A 24052-nucleotide genomic window follows, 5' to 3' on the forward strand; every position below is an offset into this window, starting at 1 on the left:
GTTATAGCCTTGCAGGAGACCAAGGTGAATCAAACTGTCGTTCCGCCAGACTTCGTTGGCAGAAACTATACACTGCTACTAAAGTCGACGAACGTCAACTACTGGCAACACGGTGTAGGCCTTGCCATCCGAGAAGGTATACCATTCGAACGTGTGCAAATCGATACCTCTCTACATATCGTTGCTGCTCGCCTTCACGCGCCGATCCAGGTTACCGTTGTGTCGGTATACATTCCGCCGAGTTCAGCTCAGTGTCAGGCAGCATTGAGTGAACTTCTCGAGCAGTTAGAAGGTCCAGTTCTTCTTCTCGGTGACTTTAATGCCCACCATCTCGCATGGGGGTCTCACCAGTCAACCGCGCTTGGCCGATTTATAGCCGAAACAACGTTGGACAAACAACTAGTGATCCTGAATGACGGCTCCCCTACTCGTATCGATCCGACTACGGGAAATACCTCGGCAATCGATGTATCTATCTGCACTGAGAGTCTGGCATGTAGGTTCACTTGGCGTACCCTGTCAGATACACACAATAGCGACCACTTCCCGATAATCGTTTCCATACCCGGATGGTGCAGTCCACGAACGACTCGGCAAAAGTGGCTCTACGACCAAGCAGATTGGTCGATGTACGAACGTATCACAATCGAAACCATCGACGCAGATGTTGAGTGGGATGTTCCTAGTTTCACCGAAAAAATATTAGCAGCAGCGAAGAAGTCTATCCCACGAACCAGTGGCCGAAGCGGACCGAAGTCAGTGCCGTGGTGGTGCCCCGAGGCAAAGGCAGCCATTCGACGGCGACGAAAATGTCTTCGAGCACTCCGACGCCTTCAGCAGACGGACTCAAACCAACCCGAGGCTTTGGCAGAATTCCAGGAAGCTAGAGCAGCGGCACGAAGAGCGGTCAAAGAAGCGAAGGAGAAATCATGGAAAGAATTCGTAGCGAAAATTTCCCCAAACAGCACGACGACCGAACTGTGGCGAACGGTCAACACATTGCGTGGCAACCGACAACAGCGACCGGTTGTACTGAAGCGGGCTAGCGGGTTTACGGACAATCCGAATGATGCAGCGGAAGAACTAGCGAAGTACTACAGCGAGAGATCGGCGACTTCAAGCTACCCTCCATCGTTCCAGATGGCGAAAGCGGCAGCTGAACTAGAGTCCACAGATTTTTCGCATAACACCGGCGATGTATATAACATCGATATAACCCTAGCCGAACTTCTGTGGGCTCTCGACAAAGGGCGAGGTGTCTCAACAGGTCCCGATTCAATAGGGTATCCCTTGCTTCAACGGCTTCCCGTTTCCGTGAAAATGACGCTATTGAATCTTCTCAACAAAATCTGGCGAAGCGGTGAATTCCCCACCAGCTGGCGAAACGCAGTCGTCATTCCCATCCCTAAGCCAAATTGTCAAGACTCCGGACCTGCTGCATTCCGACCAATTTCACTCACAAGTTGCATGTCCAAGCTTTTCGAGCGAATTATAAATCGTCGCTTGATTACCGAACTGGAGTCAAGTGGGCGACTTGACAAGCGTCAACATGCTTTCCGTGCTGGACGTGGCACCGACACTTACTTTGCGGAGCTAGAGAGGTCACTTCCGATCACTGATGAGCACTGTCTAATAGCGTCTTTGGATTTATCGAAGGCATACGATACGACCTGGCGCCACGGCATACTACGCACATTGAAGTCTTGGCGTATACGTGGCAGGATGTTCAACACGCTAAAAAGTTTTCTCTCTGAACGGACCTTCCAGGTGTCTGTGGATGGACACTTGTCTCGTGAGCACGATCTGGAAAACGGAGTACCGCAGGGCTCGGTACTATCCGTGACGCTTTTCTTAGTCGCAATGCAACCCATCTTTCGGGTACTACCGAAAGGTGTTGAAATACTTTTGTACGCTGATGACATCCTTCTCGCAGTACGAGGACCGAAATCTGCCAACGTCCACCGAAAACTGCAGGCCGCCGTCAAGGCTGTCGACAAATGGGCAAAAAGCGTGGGCTTCGCCATATCTGCGACGAAGTCACATACTTTTTATTGCAGCCCAAATGCACGTCGAGAACCAGCGAACGAAATCCAAATCGATCGCACATCAGTACCTAAAACCAACCGTTTAAGAATTCTGGGTATCACTCTTGACCGAACACTATCGTTCAAACCCCATTGTCAAATGGTTAAAAAATCTTGCGAGTCCCGTCTTCGGATACTTCAAATGATTGGGGCTAAACTCCCAAGAGGGAACCGATCAACTCTTTTACAAGTTGGTTCAGCGCTAGTCACTGCGAAGTTGATCTACGGAATAGGACTGGTGAGCCGAGGAGGACCAACAACGCTGCAAACCCTCGCCCCGGCATACAACAAAATGATCAGATACGCTTCCGGAGCTTTTGTGACGAGTCCGACAAGTTCGGTCATGGCCGAAGCGGGTGCTTTGCCATTTGAATTTTTGGCAACGCAATCCACAGCGCGGACGGCCATTCGAATACTGGCGAAAAATCGTAACAACAGCACTCTCCCGCTGATTCAGCGAACATCAGACCGTCTGGAAGAAATAACGGGATCAGCACTTCCCGCTGTTGACCAACTCGTAAGGCAGAGCGATCGCCTATGGCACACACGAAAGCCATCAGTTGTATGGGATGTTAAAAATACTGTCCGTGCCGGCGATCCGCCGGAGAAAGTCCGCCCCGTGGTACAGCAACTGCTCTCTACTCGTTTTCAAAACTCGACTATCGTATACACCGACGGCTCCAAACTAAACGACATGGTAGGGTCCGCTTTTTACTTGAATGGCCTTGTAGGAATGTATAGCCTTCCAAATCAATGTAGCGTCTTCTCTGCGGAGGCGTACGCCCTTAAGATGGCGGTTTCGATCCCAAACCTTAGTACGGAGCTAGTGGTATTAACGGACTCTGCCAGCTGTCTTTTAGCTTTAGAAGGGGGGAAATCCAAACATCCCTGGATTCAGCAAGTCGAGCATATAGCCAAGAACAAACCGATTCGATTTTGCTGGATTCCAGGACACGCTGGTATCAGCGGGAATGTGGAAGCCGATCGACTAGCGGGTGAGGCTAGAGGACAACCAGCAAACAATATTGCAATACCAGGAGAGGACGCTCTGAGAGCGATGAAGCAAGGTATACGGCAACGGTGGAATAGGCAGTGGTACGAATCCAGAGACTCGAAGTTACGAGAAATTAAGAACGATACGCACAGATGGGCAGATTACGGAAGCGCAGCCGATCAACGAATACTAACACGGCTCCGAATCGGCCACACACGGCTAACCCATACCTTCTTACTAAAGAAAGAAGCACCACCAACATGCGAATGCTGCGGATCAGTGCTCGATGTACGGCATTTGATCCTTGAATGTAGAAAATTCGACAGACAACGACAAGACAATGGCATTAGCTCAACAAATTTACAAGAAGCATTAACGAATGAAGAAATTAACATGAAAAAGGTTTTAAAGTTCCTTCATGACACAGGATTATATACAAAATTATAGAGTTACTGTTAAAACTAGTGAACTGAATTGTATCAAAATGTAACACACTTTCCAAACGACACGAATGCACCCTTTTGGTGTCAAGTGTCGAAAATAAACAAACAAACAAACAACAACAAAATGTTTAGTAGTACCAAAACGTTGTGAGAAAATTGATTTTCTTCATTGTGTCGGGGTTTTGAGGAAGCAGCATCTTGACAGAATCTGTGTGTGACACGTGGTCATATAATGACTGATTATTTGTACGATAAAAACTTGCACCCAACCAGCAAATTAAATTATCATTTTCATCGTGAAAAGTTTTCTGGACCGTGTTTAGTTTCGCTTGTTCTTATTAGAATTTTGCAACTCTCGGATGATGGTGATGGTGGCTAAACCGTTACGCATTAAAAAGTGATAACATACCTATATGGGGTTTGAATTTGTGAAAGTTGTACAAATCTCGGTCTATGATGTCAGCGAGGAAAGTGAAGAAACCAGCATTGAATGTTACAGCTTGGATTTGTTCTGGTGAGTTCGTTCCTACTCATCTGTAGTTATCTCTGTTGCCCTACACAAACAAGTCCATGAGTCTCCTTAGTTTTTCGTAACACCAAGGTAATACAAACCCGCCATAGAATTGTCAGCTACCTCTCATATAAAATAGTTTCACAAACTACTGTTAGTTCTACATTTTTTAAATTTTACAAAATTAATTGCAGTTGAATCATATAAACAGTTCCACTACATTGAATAATCTTGTTTCAAGTCATGAAATATTATCACAAATTATTATCTCTGTCTATTGCGGGACAGAGGTCAGAATAAGTTTTCTTCTCGTTTCAGAGAGCGAGTAATGGCGCTTTAGCCTAGGCTTTATAGCTAGGACATGAGGAAGAAATACCCGTGTCCCATCCCATGAAACGGAAAAGGACCACAAACGGAGTGCGCATCAACATTCTTAGCAAAGCCACTCCCAACGAATTTATCTTTATCCCTGAATTGGAACGGTTGGTACGGTTGTCCCCGTTTCTTCCTCAAAAATTTGAAAATTTTCGTCAATCATGTTATTTATACGTAAATAATCTGATTGCCGTAAATTTATGAACTATCTTAAAACCCAAGTCTGCACAGTGGGCCTGGCCATTTTAATATCTGTATCATATTTCAAATATGCTACAAATATTAATACTGACAAGAAAGTACCAGAAGATGTTCTGGTATTTCCAGGATGCTTTTCATTATTGGCTGTGCAAGCACTTAGAATAGAATAGAATAGAATAGAATAGAAAATCAAAGTCAAATAAGGAAATTACTGGAGGTAGTAGCTTTAGAGTTCTCAAGGATTACCTGGAGCAAATTCTGGAGAAGTTCTTCCAAGCATCATTTGAAAAAGTCGTCGAAAGAATTCTGGGAGAAATGGTAGAGAAATCTCTAGAAAAACTTCTGAAGAGAGTCCTGATATTTTTTTATGAAATCACTATGACAATTGTTGAAGCTTTTCCTCGGGAAATCTAAGACGAAATTCTTGAAGAGCCAATTGATCACGTTATAGTTTCTGAAAGTTTTTTTGGAGCCTGTACATTCCTGCAATAGGATTCAATGCAAGCAGAATAGGAAAAAGGAGAGACCTTAAAGACCTTTTTGGTTGAAATAGATACTCTAAAGACCTTCCGTTAAAAGTAGAGACTTCTTGCCTTTACCAACAGTGTGGTTGTTCTAATTTTCTCATTTATTTCTAGACAACAAATGGATAAACAGCTTATATTCTGTGAATTTGATTAGTTTTTTTTTTGCTCCGATGAGACTCGGGTATTCGCAAATGTTTTCAGGAGAAACCGAATCAAATATATTTAAGAAACCGTTTATTGATTAATTCTTAAATACCATAGAGGATTGCTCCATTTATTTTTCTAATGGTTGAAGAAGTTTCTTGTAACAATTATTATACAGTTAGTTTCCCCTGATTTTCATTACAGATATTCTCAATCGTTCTTCTCGCGATCCAAAACTTTTGGGGGTCACGTACAAACCATGTCTTACTTTACTAGACTTGAGAATACAAAGGAAAACCTTACGACGTTGATCGTGTTTCTGCTGATCTATTGTTTTGTTTTGTTGAATCGTGGGTAGGACAACCCTTCGACTGTCCTAACCAGGTGTTTTCGTGCGTAGTACATGTCCTACCTGTCCTACCCACTTCCCGCGCCACTGTGTTGAAAAGCCATAGTTTTTAATTTTAGCCATACATTCTTTCTATGATTTCTCTTAATTTTTTAAAGTGATTTCGCACAAATGCAATTATAGCTAAAAATCTTAAGCATATTCAGCCAAGAAAAAAACACTCTTTTAAAACTCCAAAAGTTATTTAACTAATTTTCAATAAAATCAAATTTCTCAAGGAATATCAAAGCGTGTTCTCAAACTATTTGCCACAAATCAATTGGAAATAAGTCAAATATTACTATGAGATTTGTTCATACTTTCAACGTGAATTCCTGCAGGAGGATAATAATTTCGCATATTTATACTTTTTATCAACAAATTGATTCGGAAATATGTTTCCGGATTTAGCTTCAGAAAAAAACTTGGTCTTTTAAAAGTTTAAAGTTTTTCCTAGATATTCTTCCAAAAAGCATTTATTCTGTCAAATCGTTTACGGAGATATTTCATTGTAAGTTCTACTAGAAATCACTCTGTAAATTGCCTCAAATAATTTTACCCAAAAGTTTGATTTCAATTTTTTTCGCGAACTATTTTAAAAATTCATCACATATGGCGTCAAAAATTCTGCTATGTTTATTTTTATAAATTCTGCATAAAATCCTCGGACTATACAGGAATCAATTACGAAAAGTTTGGAATGTCTCTTGCCTTTAAATCATTAGAGAAAATTTGTTAGAAAACTCCTATATACTTTTGCTTTCGAAATTAGCATACCGGTGAAGGAATTTTTGAAGAATCATTAAGCTAAATTATTTAAAAGAAGGAAAATAAATTTCTAAGAAAATCATAAAAAAAATTAAACTGCTTCCTCAAAACATATCTCAAGGAATAGTTTTAACAGTTATTGGCAGAACCCGTATTCTGGAATTGAATTCTTTTATAATTCCAGCGGGGAATTCCTAGAGGGCTTCTGGTAGAATTTTGCGGAATCCAGAAGGCAAAAATTGATTTTTTTTTTTGTTAGATTTCAAGGACAGTTTATAAAAAAAGGTTCTGATAGAATTTCGTCAGAATTTTTTTTTATTCATTATCAAGGTTTAAATTCTCTTTTATTCATTCACTTCTAGAGAAAAGAGTATAAATATTCACTTATCTTTCAGAGCTCCAATGTTCAACGGTTGGTACTACCTGCTTCAACATTCCGATGTTTCTCTTTCCTTCGTATGACGCTTTTTTGAAAAGCTTTGTACGAAAAATCCTGTTATACTCCAAAAATTAAAGTGTTTCAAACAAAAAAAAAACTGGAAGATTTGCAAAGTGGAAGGATTTTTAAAAGCATGGAGCATTATTTATGTCTTTCAGGTATTCCTCAACATCCTTTCACCTTTCATGACGAATTGTATCATATAGCAATGTTTGCACATTAAACTTCTAAAGTTCCACCACAATAGTTAAAAATAGTCCATCCAAAAAAAAAATGTTTGGAATTTGTGCATGTGAGAAAACAATGATGATAAGTATTCGAGCGGTTTAATGGAATGTCTATAAATAAACGCAGTTGGAATGTCTCTAAATAAACGCAGTTTATTTATAGGAAAATAATGGATTCTATATCAATCAGTTTGCCATAATATCTTGAAACTTCGGAGTTCATGCAAAATTATTTCTAAGATGATAGATACAAAAAATGTAAGTAAAATTCCATCCGTTTTTACGTTATTGTTCAAGACAAAGAAAAACAAACAAGAATATTTTTAGTAAATCTCACAAAATCCACTTAAGCTTTTCTGTGATTCTGTCAAGAATTGCTTCAAAATGTTTCAGAAATTCTACGGTAAATTTTTATTTTATTTCCAACAGAATCTGACCAAACAATGTTTTGTAAGATCTCTCAAAACTTGTTTTGTATGTGGTACTCTATAAATCTGGTAGAAATTGGATGTAGAGTGATTCGTCCCATAATTTGTTAAGAAATCTAAAAATAATTGAGTTATTCCTGGAGTAGTTTTTGAACAAAATATGGAGAGTCTATAGATGTCTTGATAGAGTCTTACTAAGCCGAATGGTTTAAGTCCGCGACTACAAAACAAAGCCATTTTGAAGGTGTCTGGGTTAGATTCTCAGTCCGTCCGGGATCTTTTCGTAAATGAAAATTACCTTGACTTCCCTAGGCAAAGAGTATCATCGTACCTGCCACACGATGTACGAAATCGAAAATGGCAACCTTGGCAAAGAAAGCTCTAACAACTGTGAGAGTGCTTATAAAAACACCCAGCTGAGAAGCAGGCTATGTCTCAGTGAAGACGTAATGCCAAAAAGAAGCAGAAGATAGATTTCTAGATGGATGGATGGAAGCAGGGATGAAAGTACTCAATCTACCCTCGCCTACCTCGACGCTTGCTGGGTAGAATCTTCGTTGATTTTTATTTGCTTTTATCCTCACCTTGGCAACACAACAACTATTGGCAAAGCGCTTGCAGCAAGATTGTCAGTTTCCTTTCAACCTGCCGATACTCAACCGCTTTGTGATAATCGGAAACCAAAAATGATTTTCATTGAAAACAGCTTGACTTTCTTACATTCCGCTTCGGGAAGTTGTAATGTTTGCTCGAAGCACACTGAACACGCGTCAATATCATCGATTCCGTCGTCGGATTGTTAATTAACCGTATAGCAGCCTATGTTTTAATTAATATGAACCTCATTGATAATCAATTTTCTAAAATTGACACTCTTCTGGTTATGAAAATCAAAAACACCATCTTCATTGGTACAATCATATTGGTGGAGGTGCGGTTACTTTGATGGTGGCATGAATGTCAGTGAATCGAGTGTAGTGAGCATGATTTTTTTATCCCTGGATGGAAGTATCTCTGGATCAACATTCAGACAATTTTATGAAGTAATTTTTATAAACTTAAAGAATACCTGGTGGAATTTTTCGACAGTTTTCTAGAAGTTCAAGAATGTATTTCATTATCCTTTAATAAATCTGTTGAACTTCTTTCAACTTCTTTCAAGAATGCGGATTTCTGGAAAAAACTTGGAAGGATCTCTGGTGTAATTAATTCTCAAAAAAAAAAAAAAAAATCCCAGAATAAATTGTTCGGGAAAATTTTCGGTATTTTCGCAGAAGAGTTTCACAAACAACATATTCCGATAGAAAGTTCATAGAAATGATCGCATTTTTTTAATTTTCCTAGGTGGAAATTTGTAAAGAAACTTTCAATGTACTATTTTTGAAAGAGAATTTTGAAGGAACGTGGAGAGCAATATCAAATTGATTTTTAGATAAATCTTAAGATACACTTAGAGAATTTTCTGTGAAAAACTGCAGATTGATCTGTAGAGAATTTCTCTGAGAAATTGTTAAGAACATTTTCTTAATTGAATCCTGTTTAATTATTTATAAAAATCCTGAGGAGTATTATGAGGAATTCTTAGAGTAACCTGGTAGAACCATTTTTTTTTGCATGAATTCCTGGATTAATTTATGAATTTTTCAAGCAATCATTGAAAAACTTTCTGAACTTTTCTGAAGGATCTAAAGAGAAAAAAGCAAAAAGCCAGGTTTTTGACTAAAAACGTACTACTGATTTTCGCGCAGTTTTCGCTGTTCTTTCAGGAATTTCCCTGTTAAAACTTCTAAGAATGCGTTCGGAAATAATCTACACAATTCCATCAGGAATTGATCAATGGAATTCTAAAATCTGATTCACCTAGAATTTAGCCGCACAAGCTAAGCTATTTATTCAAATGGTAAAATCCGACAAAAATCTTAGCGCCTCATTTTTAGCTAAGCTTTTCTGTGGAGTTTTCCAACTTTTCATTTTTTCTACCTATGTAATTTTGCTCAGTACTATTGTCTACTTTATTTGTCAGTTTTACCAGACATTGTTATCATTCGGTGTTTCCATTATATTGACTAATGGTGTACTATATTTGAGAAGGTGATATATTCCGAAAACTGGCAGTTACTTGACGACGTCATTCCTATCCATCTCGAACAAAATTTTGAAAAAAATGATCAAGTGATCCAGATGGTATTTTCTTAAGATTCAATCCCTGCTTTCGTTATCAAGGTATCAAGTTAGGTTAGATTACCATCTTCTTCTTTCTGGCGTTACGTCCCAACTGGGACAAAGCCTGCTTCTCAGCTTAGTGTTCTTATGAGCACTTCCACAGTTATTAACTGAGAGCTTTCTATGCCAATTGACCATTTTTGCATGTGTATATCGCGTGGCAGGTACGAAGATACTCTATGCCCTGGGAAGTCGAGAAAATTTCCAACCCGAAAAGATCCTCGACCGGTGGGATTCGAACCCACGACCCTCAGCTTGGTCTTGCTGAATAACTGCGCGTTTACCGCTACGGCTATCTGGGCCCCTAGATTACCATATTGTATGTATAATAGATTTCCATATTGTATGTATAATCCTATTTTTTTGAATTATAATATGATAAAATATATATAACGCCTTTACTTTTTAACGATTAAGGCCTTTCTAAGACAGGTTATACGTGAAATTATACACATACTGATTTACTGGGAGATCAGTTTATATAGAATCATTATGGAATCTAGTGTTATCCTTGTCAAGTTTATATAGTAATGTACCACGGTTTCTTGTAGTTTAAAATTGAAATTATATGTCTTATGAGTCACAGTAATTTCGAAAATACACAAAATACCAAACACGTCTGCAGTAGAACTATCAATGGAACAAACCTTGTTTCAGCTTGCAAACAATTATCTCCTCCGTCACACTTGTTATTCCATTCCTGACCATTGAGATTTACGACGTCCTTCGCTGCTTAAACGCATTATTCACCATTAATGTTTCTCCCTATGCTTGACAACTCTCCCCTCCGACTGCACGAAGGCATAATTCCATCTTTCCGCTTTCCGAATGGCCTTCTAGATTGCACCAGGGGATGCGATTCCTATATCCTGACACCCTTGAAAATCAGTGACAGAATAAAAAGGAAGAAAATCTAGTCGGATCAAGCCGAAATGCAGTTCCGACTTGTGGACCCTTCCCCTTTTGCGACTGACTGCGCTGCAAGTCTTTTATTGACCGTTATTAATGTTACAATTTCTCAACACGTTTTGACAATGGATGAATTGAGTGCATAAGCAGAAGCCGTGAGGACCTCCGTAGGGACGATTATAATGAAGCGTACGCACGTGAGTGAGCTCGCAGGATATTCTCCCAAGGGGATGTTCTTCATTGTCGACGATGATGACATGGCTTGGACCTGTTTATTTTATCATGACTTTTTGATTTGGAAGTCGTAGGTATTTGTTATTCCCTATTGAGCTAGTGAGATTATTAATCAACTCTTGTTGTTTTGCTACAAAACTTTGTTCACTTTGCCGTTAAGAATTTCCATCCAATAGATAAATTCTTCGAAGCAAGCAATCAACTGTAGAGCCTCGCAAACATCTCTCCGAAAAAAAAAGTGGCAAAAGCAACATGCACTTCCTCTGGTTGCTAGTTGGTGAAGCACATTGCATTAGTTGCAGCAGAATTTTCGCCCACTTCAATGTGCAGCGAACCGAGCGCGCCAAAGAGGTTTGCTTTTAAAATTTGAAAAGTTATGCTCACCACACACTCAAACGAACTCGCCGAGTGCAATCATGTAGGATGGAGAGGGATAGATCGAGCTCTCCCATGGTATCCAGATTCGAATGTCTCGTAGCATGCTGCATGCTGATGGTAAACTGGCACATGCGCGCTTCAAAATAGGGGCGAAATCGCTCTTCAGTTGTGTTTTGCGGGGAAGAGATTCTCCTCTCTCAGTTTGAGAGATTTTTGAGTTGGAGCGGGCGAAACGTGGTGTTTCAATTATTCACACGAAGGTGGCGCCAGTAGTATCATTTTGCATCGTATCTCATATACGAAGTTCAATACTTCGGTCTGCATTCAATTCAATTTTTGCCAATGCGATTAAAAATTAATGTTGGGAAGAAAGTAGGGTAAAATGAAACTATATTTCTATATTTCTATCGGGGCCCAAATAGCCGTAGCGGTAAACGCGCAGCTATTCAGCAAGACCAAGCTGAGGGTCGTGGGTTCGAATCCCACCGGTCGAGGATCTTTTCGGGTTGGAAATTTTCTCGACTTCCCAGGGCATAGAGTATCTTCGTACCTGCCACACGATATACGCATGCAAAAATGGTCATTGGCATAGTAAGTTCTCAGTTGATAACTGTGGAAGTGCTCATAAGAACACTAAGCTGAGAAGCAGGCTCTGTCCCAGTGAGGACGTAACGCCAGAAAAGAAGAAGATGTTACAGTACAAGTTGAATCAAGTAAAATAAACTGTCTGTGAGCAGAGGCTTTTCTAGTGAGTAGTCTATTTTTTACAATGTTCCGTAGCGTAGACAGAGTCATTCGATGAACATACTTAGTTACCTCTTTGCAAATGAAAAACATCTCAAATCAACTATTTTTTTTTTCTTCCTGATCGACATGTTACACTGATTAATATTCAGAATCCAATAGAACTTTTCTCTCAATGATTTTACCTAAACCACTAATAGTTATTTAAACTATTTTTTGTTTAGGGAGCTCGGCAAGCCTCGTTGGATAAATGTACGACTCGTTCTGAAAAAAAACGTCATTTTGCAAAGAGTTGCATACAACATTTTTTGCTATTTCGAAAATGGAATTTTAGTTGGATTATTTTTATTCGCATAAACATATCTCAAGAGCATCCACGTGGACAGCCTTGCGTAAAATTGACTCAATATTTTTCAAATGCTATAGAAGTACGACTGCTCAGAATTGGTTGTTTTTCATCGATACCGATCTATATTTTACACCGGGGATTTTCTTAGCGGCTTTCAGTCTCAACGGCAATCAGAACTAAAATATTTCTTCTACGCCCAACGTTTCGATTGTATTTTCAATCTTTTTCAAGGGTTAGAAAATTTTGTTCTTTGTCTGGTGGTTTTGTTTCATGGATTTGGGTCAAGTATTTGGTCTTCATCAATTTCTATTTAACTGGTTTACAGACGGAAAACTTGGACAACGGTTCACTACTCAGTTTGCTTCTCACTTTAAACTGAGTAGTGAACCGTTGTCCAAGTTTTCCGTCTGTAAACCAGTTAAATAGAAATTGATGAAGACCAAATACTTGACCCAAATCCATGAAACAAAACCACCAGACAAAAAACAAAATTTTCTAACCCTTGAAAAAGATTGAAAATACAATCGAAACGTTGGGCGTAGAAGAAATATTTTAGTTCTGATTGCCGTTGAGACTGAAAGCCGCTAAGAAAATCCCCGGTGTAACTCATAACAGTCGAAAGCATCCAACTAAAGATCTATATTTTATATTCAATGACAGGCAGGTAAGATGCCGGCTGCAGTTTCTAACCATATTGTGCAAGTGCATATCAGGTGCAAAACTGCCTACGCGAATCGTCGCATTAAAAATTGGCCCCAAAAGGAAGTAAACTAGCTGCTCTACTGCCTCCTCTACCTCCACTAAACGTTCCGAATCCATATTGATATCACCTGAATCGGATCCGGATCGCCCAACGGACTTGGAATCAGAAGTTAACCACCTGATTAATGAGAATTCCATAGAAATCAAATGAATGGCGTATGAGGAGAAACAGATATTTAATTCGACGAGCCCCCTAAACTATACTAAAAGTGCAACTTTACAGTACCGTTAACAGTGCAAGTAGCACTTTTCAGTACTGTTTGTTCCGTTAGGAAAAGTATGCCGTTATGCTGCCCAACCTCTTGATGAAAAGCAGGGTGATATGCAACAGAATGGCAAAAAGAAATAAATTATACGATTCTGCTAATTATTTTTTGTGCTGTATAGGAAAATTGAAAACAAAAAAAGCAACTAGGAGACTTTTGGTTTCTTTTATGGAATAATTTCTGACAAACTTCACAATTAAATTGCAACAATGTGTTTTCATTGATTGGAATATTGTAGTGAGACGTCTGAAAGATTTTATGTATAAATTCGTAAGGTTTTTTTTATGTCTTTATTAACGAGATTTTTAGCCCTGGGCTAGTTCATCTCGGGACCAACGGCTTTACTTCCCTTCCGAAGGAAGTCGTCACTGAAATTTTTAGTGACTATCGCGGGGATGGGATTCGATCCCAGGTCCTCGGCGTGAGAGGCGTGTGTTCTTACCACTACACCAGGTCCGTCCCCCATTCGTAAGGTGAATTTTCTTGACTTTACATGACATACAAAATCTTTGTGTTTACCACACGATATAAAAATGCTAGTAATTTTTGAAACGTTACCAACAATGGAAGTGATCATAAAACACTGAAGCTAAGAAGCAGGATCTATTCCAGTTGCGACCTAACGCCAGAAATAAAAAGGTGAACAATGGGAAAACCTGTGAAAATTCTCCGCTTGTTTTTTGGGCTATTATTCTTGTGGAAAAATTGAAATTAAAAGGGTATAAAGTTATATGCTAAATTATCTAGAGCAAATCACAAAATAGATTTCTGAAAGAAAAAATGTTGCGAGTATCGTGGTGTCTGACTTCTGAAATATTTTATGACAAACTTGAAATTAAGAATTGAGGTCCCATTCTGTTTTATATTGCCTTTTGGTAGATGCTTGTCAGTATTTCTAACACTCTCTCTAGCGAGCTCAGTACTCACGAAATTTTCTTTAAAAGAGCCTATTTTGTAATACAATCAAGCCAGTGAAAATATATTACAGTCTTGATTAATCTCCATACTTCATATCTTGATACAAAGTTACATTACTCGTTCGTTATTTGCACTTGATTTTGAAGGCATACAGAATGGTTCAACCCCATTACCGCGAATGCCGTTTTCTCGTATGCCATCACACCGAATTTCATCACCTCGAATGCTATCCCTCCGAATTGTTGACATGATCACATTTCCACATGATATTGGAATTCGGAGTAATGACATTGAGGGTAATGGGTTAGAATTGATTCCATATCCAAGTAACCAATGAGCACATTAATTCGCCCTGCCTGCTAATATAGTGCTATCATTATGCTGACAGGCCCTATATAAGCCATATAATAGCCATATAAGGTTAAAAGGCAAATATGCGGGCTTGTGGTTACTTGGGTATTTGTTTCTCATTAATAAATATCAAAAAAGACGAACAAAAATTTTGCCGGCTCGTGCCATCTTTGGAACTTATACTGTCTTAGGCATATAGATTCCAATTGGTTGTTCAAGTTTGTCGAAGACATTTGTATCTAATCACTGAGCTATGATATAACTGATTTTTTTGCCTACTATAGCAGCGTTGCACTATGGTCCAGGAAGCAGTTTTACGCGAAAACATGTATTTTGAGATGTAGAATGAAACATTAGACGAAAACGGTTTTCGACAAAGTTGTTTGTATTAGTTAAGCCCTTTATTTGGTGTTATTGAAAATTAGGATGGACCACATTTTTAAAGAAATTGTGTAACTAACTTTCTTATTTGTAGAAATTATATCATACATGGTTCAGCAAAGTTGTAAATCATTTAATTTCTAGCAACTTTGTCAAACAAGTTTTTTTTGTATCTCTTAAATTGACAGAATTAGAACTTTTTTCCTACGGTGACATAGGGTGGTCCGATCTAAACTGGTTTTCTGGCTTTAGCGTTTTTCATTCAAATATCTCATCAAAGTAGTCTATGAAACACTTTTAGAACTTAAAAAAATGTGTAATTAGGTGAGTGAAGAAACTCGCTATCTTCTTGCGTTTGGGAGTTATTCTTGTTTTTCTTACAAAAAAAACATACCATATTTGATTGTAAATATCTCTGATTGGGGCAAACAAAATAAATATCTTTTGACGGCATTAAAAAAACATAAAACAATTGTATATTATCTCAAAAAAAAATACAGATGTGTTATTTTTGTAACTCAAAGCATTTTACTTGAAAAACTAAAATTTTTTATCACAAAAACTTCAATAACTTTTGAACTAAAATAGACATCAACAATCTTTTTGCATGGTAATTTGCGTTCTATTAAGTTCTAAAAGTCGTTCATAGACAATTTTGACGAGATGATATTATTAAAAAACCTAGCGTTGAAAAACTTCCTTTTGTTGGACCACCCTACGATGATTGGGGAAAAATGCTGTAGATGGGTCAAATTTTTGTCAAAACTTGAAAGTCTATGAACGACATTTAGAACTCAACAAAACGCAAATTTTCGTGCAAAAATATTGAAGAAATCTATTTTGATTCAAAAGTTATTAAAGTTTTTTTTGCTTAAAATCCTTTTTTTTTAGGGCATTTCATTATAGTTACAAATATAACACATCTGTAATTTTTTGAGATAATATAGAATTTTATTTTGTCTTCTGAATGCCGTCAAAAGTCATTTTTTATGTTTACCCCAATCAGAGATATTCACAATCAAAGGAGGCACGTTTTTGTTAGAATAACACCAATAACTCCCAAACGGAAGGAGATAGCGAGTATCTTTATTCAACAAATAACGCATTTTTTAAAGCTCTAAAAGTGTTTCATAGACTACTTTGATGAGATATTTGAATGAAAAACGCTAGAGCCAGAAAACGAGTTTTGTTCGGACCACCCTATGCCACCGTAGGAAAAAAGCTCTAATTCTGTCAATTTAAGAGATACAAAAAAACTTCTTTGACACAATTTCTATGAAAACGTGGACCCTAATTTTCAATAACATGAAACAAAGGGCTTAATTAATTCAAACAACTTTGTGGGAGACCGTTTTCGTCTAATGTTTCATTCTACAGCTCAAAATGCATCTTTCCGCGTAAAACTGCTTCCTGGACCACTGTGCTTTGGAAGCAATTTTATAACTATTGGTCTTTAAGCCAAAAGCCATTAGGCCAAATGTTATTAGGCTGAAAAGGTCGATATGCCGAAAGGGTCATTAGGCCGAAAATGACCGATAGTTCTAGTGAGTCGTAAGTTCGAATAGGTAATTAACAGGGATCAGTCAATCGTACACTTCAGGTTAATGATCAGAACTCCAGATCTGAAAGACTTCCTGTAAGAGCTGGTGTTCGCCAAGGCAGCATTTTGGGACCAATATTATACAATATTTTCACATCTGACTTACCTGAGTCACCTCAGGGACGTCAAAAATCCTTGTTTGCGGATGACACAGGCCTCTCCGCCAAAGAACGAAGCGTGTCATCTGTAGTCGATTGCAAAAATGTTTGGATATTTTTTTTTTTCATACTTGCAACAATGGAAGATTTCTCCTAATGCTTCCAAAACTCAACTAGTAATATTCCCACATAAACCAAAAGCTCTTTATTTGAAACCTTCAAGTAGACATGTCACGATGAGAGGGGTTCCAATAAATTGGACAGATGAAGTTAAGTATCTAGGGCTCGTGCTAGATAAGAATTTAACTTTCAAAAATCACATTGAGGGCAATCAAGCCAAATGTAACAAATATGTAAAATGTCTCTATCCCCTTATTAATGGAAAATCAAAACTTTGTCTTAAGAACAAGCTTTTGATATTCAAACAAATTTTCAGGCCAGCTATGTTGTATGCTGTGCCAATATGGACTAGCTGTTGTAATACCAGGAAGAAAGCTCTGCAGAGAATTCAAAATAAAATTTTGAAAATGATCCTGAAGCTTCCTCCCTGGTATAGTACCAATGAGTTACATAGAATATCCAATGTTGAAACATTGGAACAAATGTCAAATAAAATAATTAAAAATTTCAGGCAAAAATCGTTACAATCTTCTAATGCCACGATTAATGCATTATATGTTTAGGTTAAGTTAGGTTGAGTATATTCAAAGCGTTTTTTTTTTCTCTTATAAGTAGGTGAAATCAACTTACCTGTAAAAAATATGAACTGCTACGGCAAATGAAATGTAATACGTTGTTAACAAAATGTTAATAAAATCTTAAATTTGTATTACTAAATTAGGATGATGGTATTGTCTAATAACACAGAATACCTAGATAAAAGAAATGAATGTAATGTTTGGAATGATACCAATAAAGAAATTAAAAAAAAAACAGGGATAGGTCAGGATTTTTTGCGCCACTTAGAAGCCACCGGTTGAATTTTCAGGTCGAAGTTATAAGATCAGAATAATTTGCATTACCTAGAAGCCCACAATAACCGCTGTGATATATAACTAGAAAGAACAGTCTTTGATTAAAAGAATGAAAAACCACTGATGAATGTGTTAGCCATTTGAAATAGTAGTAAATGATCAAATGTTATCTCGGTCCAACGACTTGCACCCAATTGATCAACTTGGACGAAAACACCAATTTTTTATCTAATCACTGAATTAAGCTATATGCGAATAAAACGTGTAGCCGCTAGCGCTATCTTGGGAGTGATTTCCGAACTAGTAAGTTTCTAGGCGAATAGTTTTCATTTAGTCGATCATTTTGTATCAGGGACACCAATGTTGAATCTTATCGCTAGACTTAGATAAAACCAAAACAAATATTTGTACGCTGAAAACTTATTTCATATTTTGCCTCTCAATCGTTTATTTTTTAGTTTGGACGCCACCTGGTGAGCGAATTCTGAATAAAAATCAGGAGTCCGGTGATCAACTTTGCAGAAGATAGTTTTCTTCTGAACCTCTTTATTTCAAAGATATATTGGCACCACATGGACGCTGGGCGTTATAGGTTTTTGTGCTAGTTTTAGGTCACTTGATGGACATGGGATCAAAGAAACATCTGAGAACCCAAAGAGTGCCGTTGAATTGTCGATTGTTCAGACGTTCTTGAAGGCAGTTCATGGCTTCCTTCATGTGGTTTTTGTCTTTGTGTGTAAATGTTGGTACAATCTTGATCATTGATTCTAAAATTTGGATTTTGATTTGGACAGAGTTTGTTTCTGACATCAGGAAATTTTAGGCATGTTGTCCAAATCTAGGGGAGCTTAGGTGGAGCAAAGTGTCGATTTTCAAGAGCACAATTCTAAAGAATCAGACATGTGTTGAAAACATGATCGATTGATCACTCGCCGGTATTGATTCGATCAAATTTTTAATTTGATTTACTGTGTACCATACAATAATAAGAAAATACTCGAAGAAGGGAACCCTTACAAATATTGCTATCAGAATTACTTGTACTAGTGTGATGAATTTGATTAAGGAATCTTTTAAAAGATAAGTGAAAAGATTTTAAGGTTTTTGATAAATATAGAAAAAAAAATACCTCCAGATTTCCCGTAGAAGTTTCATGTAGAAATTTATATTCATCAGTTTTAATTAAGGACTGTTCATTTTATAAAGTGGACACTTTGGACATGCAATATCTTTTTAATTTATCAATGAAATCGAAATCGGTTTTCTGTACATCGTTCGACTAAAATTGTACAATGCTGTGGTAATAAAAAAGTTACCAAAATAATATGATTTCACACTAATAAGGCACAAAGTTTAGAACGGTCGATTTTTGGAGGTTATCAAAATCAAGGATTATTAAAAATCGGCAGGAAAATTCGACAATTTATATTTTTTATTTTCAAAAAATGGTTGTACTTAGAAAGCATCATCAATTAGAAGCTAGATAAAAAATATCAAGTTATTTTTGGAGAAGCAATTTTGCAGATATCATAAAATCATTTTTTATCAATTTTTTTTAAAGAAAAATATCTTAAATTTAAATGGAACTGATATGAGTAGAATTTTAAAGTTTAAAGTACGTCCAGACGGAAGTAATAATATAGTATTTATAATAAAAATAACTTACGCCTTCATAGAGTTGCTGATTTAGTCCCCACGTCATATTTTAAGCACAATAGAAAAACAAATAATTTATTTTCAGAAGACCACTCAAAGCACAATGACAATCATCAAGATTGGGAACACTGCTTGAATTAAATCAAATTTATTTTGCATGTATTATTTTCAGAATGTGTTATTCTGAGACTACCTATCAAAATATTTTGAGAAAAACGCAAACTGTAATGCTCTAGATCGATAAACATGCGTATATAATTTTAAAAGTATGGGATTTTTCAATAAAACGGCCATAAAGAGTAAATTTGCTACCCAAGAATGCGGTTAAAACTCAAGATTTTGCTTTTTTTTATACATATATAGTTTCTTTAGTAATCTAAACCAGTTTTGAACACGCTTATTACTTTAGTTTTTTGCTGGTAGTAAAAAGATGGTGTATCAGCAAATTTGACCATAAGGAACAGATCATTAAAGTGACTCAGCGTCAGGAACTGATGGAATATTATTGATGTTTTTAAAAGCTCTACCTTAAGTTGAATAGTAAAGGATACCAACATACAATTTGTTCATTAAATTTAGGATTTTTTTCCATGCGAAAAATAATGCTTAAACTTGACGAACAGTTTTTCTTAGGAGTTTTTGCAAAAACTATTTAGTTCTTCAACCGAAAGCATTTTGTAAGTTTCTGTATTTTCATAACATTGTAGAATAATAGTTGAACGATACACAGAAAACCGTTAACGATTTCATCAATAAATAAAAAAGATAACGCATAAACAAGGTGTCCACTTTAGAAAATGAACAGTCCTTAATGTTACAGAAAATGTTTGAAAAAAAATATATGAAGAAATTCTCGTACAGGCCTTGGCAATATTTTTTTTAGAAAAATAGAAACAAAGTTAGTGGTATCTCTTGTGGAATTTTGAAATTTTTTGACAGAAGCTATTAGACTGCTATCTGAAATAATGATTCACATTTTGAAATGGCGAGATACAAAGCTTAATCCTAAAAAGTAAAATTTTTAAAGCAAAGGTTTTACTTTTTGAAAATTTGTGAAGAAATCAATGCACAAGTGCAAAAAGGTTTAGGATGAACACTTTCAACGAAAATGTTTTTCAACAGAAAAGTTTTGGTAGTGGAAACATGGCAAAATTATTAGCAATATTTTCAAATTGAGAGCCACTAAAGCTTTCTAAAAACATTTTCTAACAAACTCTTAGAACCAAACTTTTTGAAAATTTTTGATTTGAGTTATTTTAAAGCTTATAGGTAATTCTAATTTGCAAACCCTTCATCTCATTTTATTGATACTAATATATAAACTATCTTCACTGTTGGTAGGGAATCGACTGTTCACTAGGATTCATAATCAAAGTCGAATAGTTTATTATTCTGCTCTCCCGGAATACTCATAATACCAGAAAATGCAAAATAAATAAAAAAAAACGTTTTTTTTTCGAAAAATTGATTGAAATTTTTTTTAAGGAAATCTACCACAAATTGCTCTACAGATTTTTGTTTAGAAGATCTCATGAAAATTGTTGGGTTGCCGAACCATTTCCAGCATCGATTGAGGATTTATTGGGGAGCACTGCCAATAAAGGGATTATTTGGAGTTGTAAGAGTCCAAACAGATAAGTTTCCTTTATTCCATCCAAGAGGGGGTCTTGTCCAAGGAAAGAATTTTCACATTAAATTTTGTGCACCATAAGACAAATGAAGAGCACTTATGGTTAAAATAACATTTAATAACATTATATGAGTTCTGCTTAAGGTGAAGATGAATCGAAGCCAAAACTAAAATTTTCAAGAGCACAAATCTGGAGAACTATACATCCGTTTGAGCTGAAAACTTAATCGATTGGTCACCACCAGCTAGTGACCAATCGATTAAGTTTTCAGCTCAAACTGATGTCTAGTTCTCCAGATTTGTGCTCTTGAAAATTTTAGAATTGGCTTCGATTCATCTTCACCTTAAATGTGCACTTCGAGAATAACCGGAAAGCCTCATATCTTATCAATTTTGATCGTAGTACAATTCTTACCAGTTCCGATCAGTCACGAAGTATACGGCCCATAAATGCATGTCAGACTCATGTTTGCTGGATTTCCTATTCACATGGGACAATTATGCGTTTATGGGCAGTATAGCATAAACTGACATGTGCAGTCAGTTTATGCTATGCTATGCTTTCGCCCCCTTTCTATGATTGTCGCCCTCAACTATCATTTTACAAATTTCATCCCCCTGGACCTTTAAATCGTCCCAAGGGAAGAAATTCACCCACTTAAGGAATAACTGATTTAGACTATGTACTATAGCACTTATGCCTTAATTGAAGAGAATTTTTTTCGCGAAATATCTGAGCTTCTTAAATTATAGAATTGAGTAGAATTAAGAAAATTAAAAAAAAAAGTTAAAAATCAATCACATTTCACACTTTCAAGTGCACGAATCTGGAGAACCAGACAGTTGCTAAAAATTTGATCGATTGATCACTCACTGTTGGTGACCAATCGATCAAATTTTTGGTGTAATGCTGTATTGCCTTAAAAACCTTCGAAGAGGGGAACGCTTTGAGATGTTGTGAGCAGTAATACTTGAAATAGTGTGTGAGGATGTCATCAATTCAAATGAACCCGCCGAAAAAAGCGACTGAGATATGAAGCTGCCGAAGACTTCTTATGGGAAAGCTGCCACAGAGAATGTCAATCGTAAAATACGGAGATCGCGAATTTGGTTAAGCGCAAATATATCATGAACCGCTTCACCAACAGAAGGTGACTCCCAGATCCAAACATCATCTCACTTATCTAATACCTTTTCCATAACAAATGCGGAGATGCGGAGGTATAGGGTAGATGTACCAATAGCGGAGGTACTAAGTAAATGATTTCATCGCAGTAATCCACGGCATGTCAGTGAAAAATAATACCTCCACTATTGATACACTGTTCCTTTAGTTGCGGTATATTTTTAATTTGTGTTCCTATAGTTGCGGTATCCGTTGTTTTCTTATGGGATCCTCCACTATATGAGCACATTACCGCAACTATTGGTACAAGCAAGTAAAGTTTTAGCAATTTTAGTTATATTTCATCTGTTTTAAAGCAATTTGAACATTCTTTTCAGCTATTCCGTGTATCAACAAGCCAATACGTCGATTGGCAGTGTTGGTTCTGTGGTTAATATTATAAAATCAGTGAAAACGGCACTACTGCAACTATAGAAGCACCCACAACTAAGGGAACAATTACCCTACACGGTCCTTGTTTTTCAAACTTAAATTTCTTTCCTTCACCTATGAGCGTAAGACGTGATCGTCTTCGTTATTGACTTTCAAATTTTGATTTTTTTGTATGCTCGGGGAAGGCTAAAGCAGCTCTTACAACACTTCAAATAGATTTTGAATAACGCAAATTTCGATTTGATCTAAAGTGTATTCACTGTGAGACCTCACACCCTTTTGTAATACAAATCTTCTCTAAATAAAAGATTTATAACGCCACTTTCATTCCAACCGCTTCTTTTCAGTGAACTGAGAAGTCCATAAGGGCTCGGTCACATTTAATCAACGCTATAAATATTTAATTAAAAACGAAGATTATCCCATTTAAGATTGCCAAGTTGAACAGGAACATAGGCGAAATAACGCTCGGCATCCAGTGATAACATCAAATTTTCACTCTTATAGCCCTTTTTAAGTCCGTGCAGAATTGAACGCAGCACCTAACAAGCCCAAATCCTCTCCTTCTCCTTGTTGGTGAGTTTTCGATTACAGAAACTTAAACCTCTTTCCATCGGATTAGCTACATCACCTCACTGTGCCTCGGTGGTTAACCTATGAAAGAAAATTAAATACAAATTGCATTCTCGCAATGGTGTCAGAAAGGCATTACCCATTTATTTTATACTTTAACGCCCCGACCAGCTGTTTTATTTCCACCACACTGTTAAATCAAGGGGAAAGGGACGTTAATCGGGAGCAAATCTGCTCTCTTAGCTAATAGATTTCGATCTGAAAAACGAAAAAAAAAACTGATCACATTTCCGTGGTTTGCTTCCACATTCCCATTGCAGGAAAAGGTCGCCTCTATCCAAGATACTCGCTGAACTCGTCGGACAACGAGGACACTCCGATCCATCGGTCGATCTACGCACAGCCCTACAATTCGCAACAACCTCAACAACAACAAACACAACAATCGAATCTTCCGATAATTATTGGTGGTGGAGGAGCATCACTTGGACTGCAAAGCAATAGCTGCTACAGTTATCGTAGCTCCGGGAAGAATTCTTCCGGTATTGGCAGTGGTCATCAGTTGTCGCAGCAGCAGCAGCAACAACAGCATCAGCAAATTACGACCCCTTCTTCGGATAATGGATCGAGTGCAACACTGACGGACGCGGAAGCTGCAATAGCGAGGGAAAACACGCTGCTTGTTAATAACGGTGAGTAGGATTTAGGGATTGTAACGGGAGTCGGTTTCTAGAAGAAAAAGCAAGTACGACTATGAGGGTTTTGAATTGAAAAATATCCTGAAGAGCACTCATCAAATATTCTGCCGTTGGAATTGCCTTGCGAATTTTTCAAAAAAATTAAACTTATTGTGGGTAAATTTTTGCAAGTGCTGCTCAGAGCTTTGGAAAGGCAAATAGACAGCCACGAAAGTATGTTT

The 24052-nt window shown here is 37.2% G+C and overlaps 1 long non-coding RNA gene across 1 annotated transcript in view; it reads left to right on the forward strand.

The window, feature by feature from the left end:
- LOC110679649 overlaps positions 1-23821 on the forward strand; it is a 396178-nt gene extending 372357 nt beyond the window's left edge. The window contains exon 3 of the long non-coding RNA XR_002502679.1: positions 23454-23821. This is a non-coding gene — a long non-coding RNA (uncharacterized LOC110679649). The remainder of the gene's footprint in view (positions 1-23453) is intronic.
- The last annotated feature ends 231 nt before the right edge of the window (positions 23822-24052 follow it).

The sequence above is a fragment of the Aedes aegypti genome, chromosome 3, assembly GCF_002204515.2.
Source record: "Aedes aegypti strain LVP_AGWG chromosome 3, AaegL5.0 Primary Assembly, whole genome shotgun sequence".
Taxonomy (NCBI): domain Eukaryota; kingdom Metazoa; phylum Arthropoda; class Insecta; order Diptera; family Culicidae; genus Aedes; species Aedes aegypti.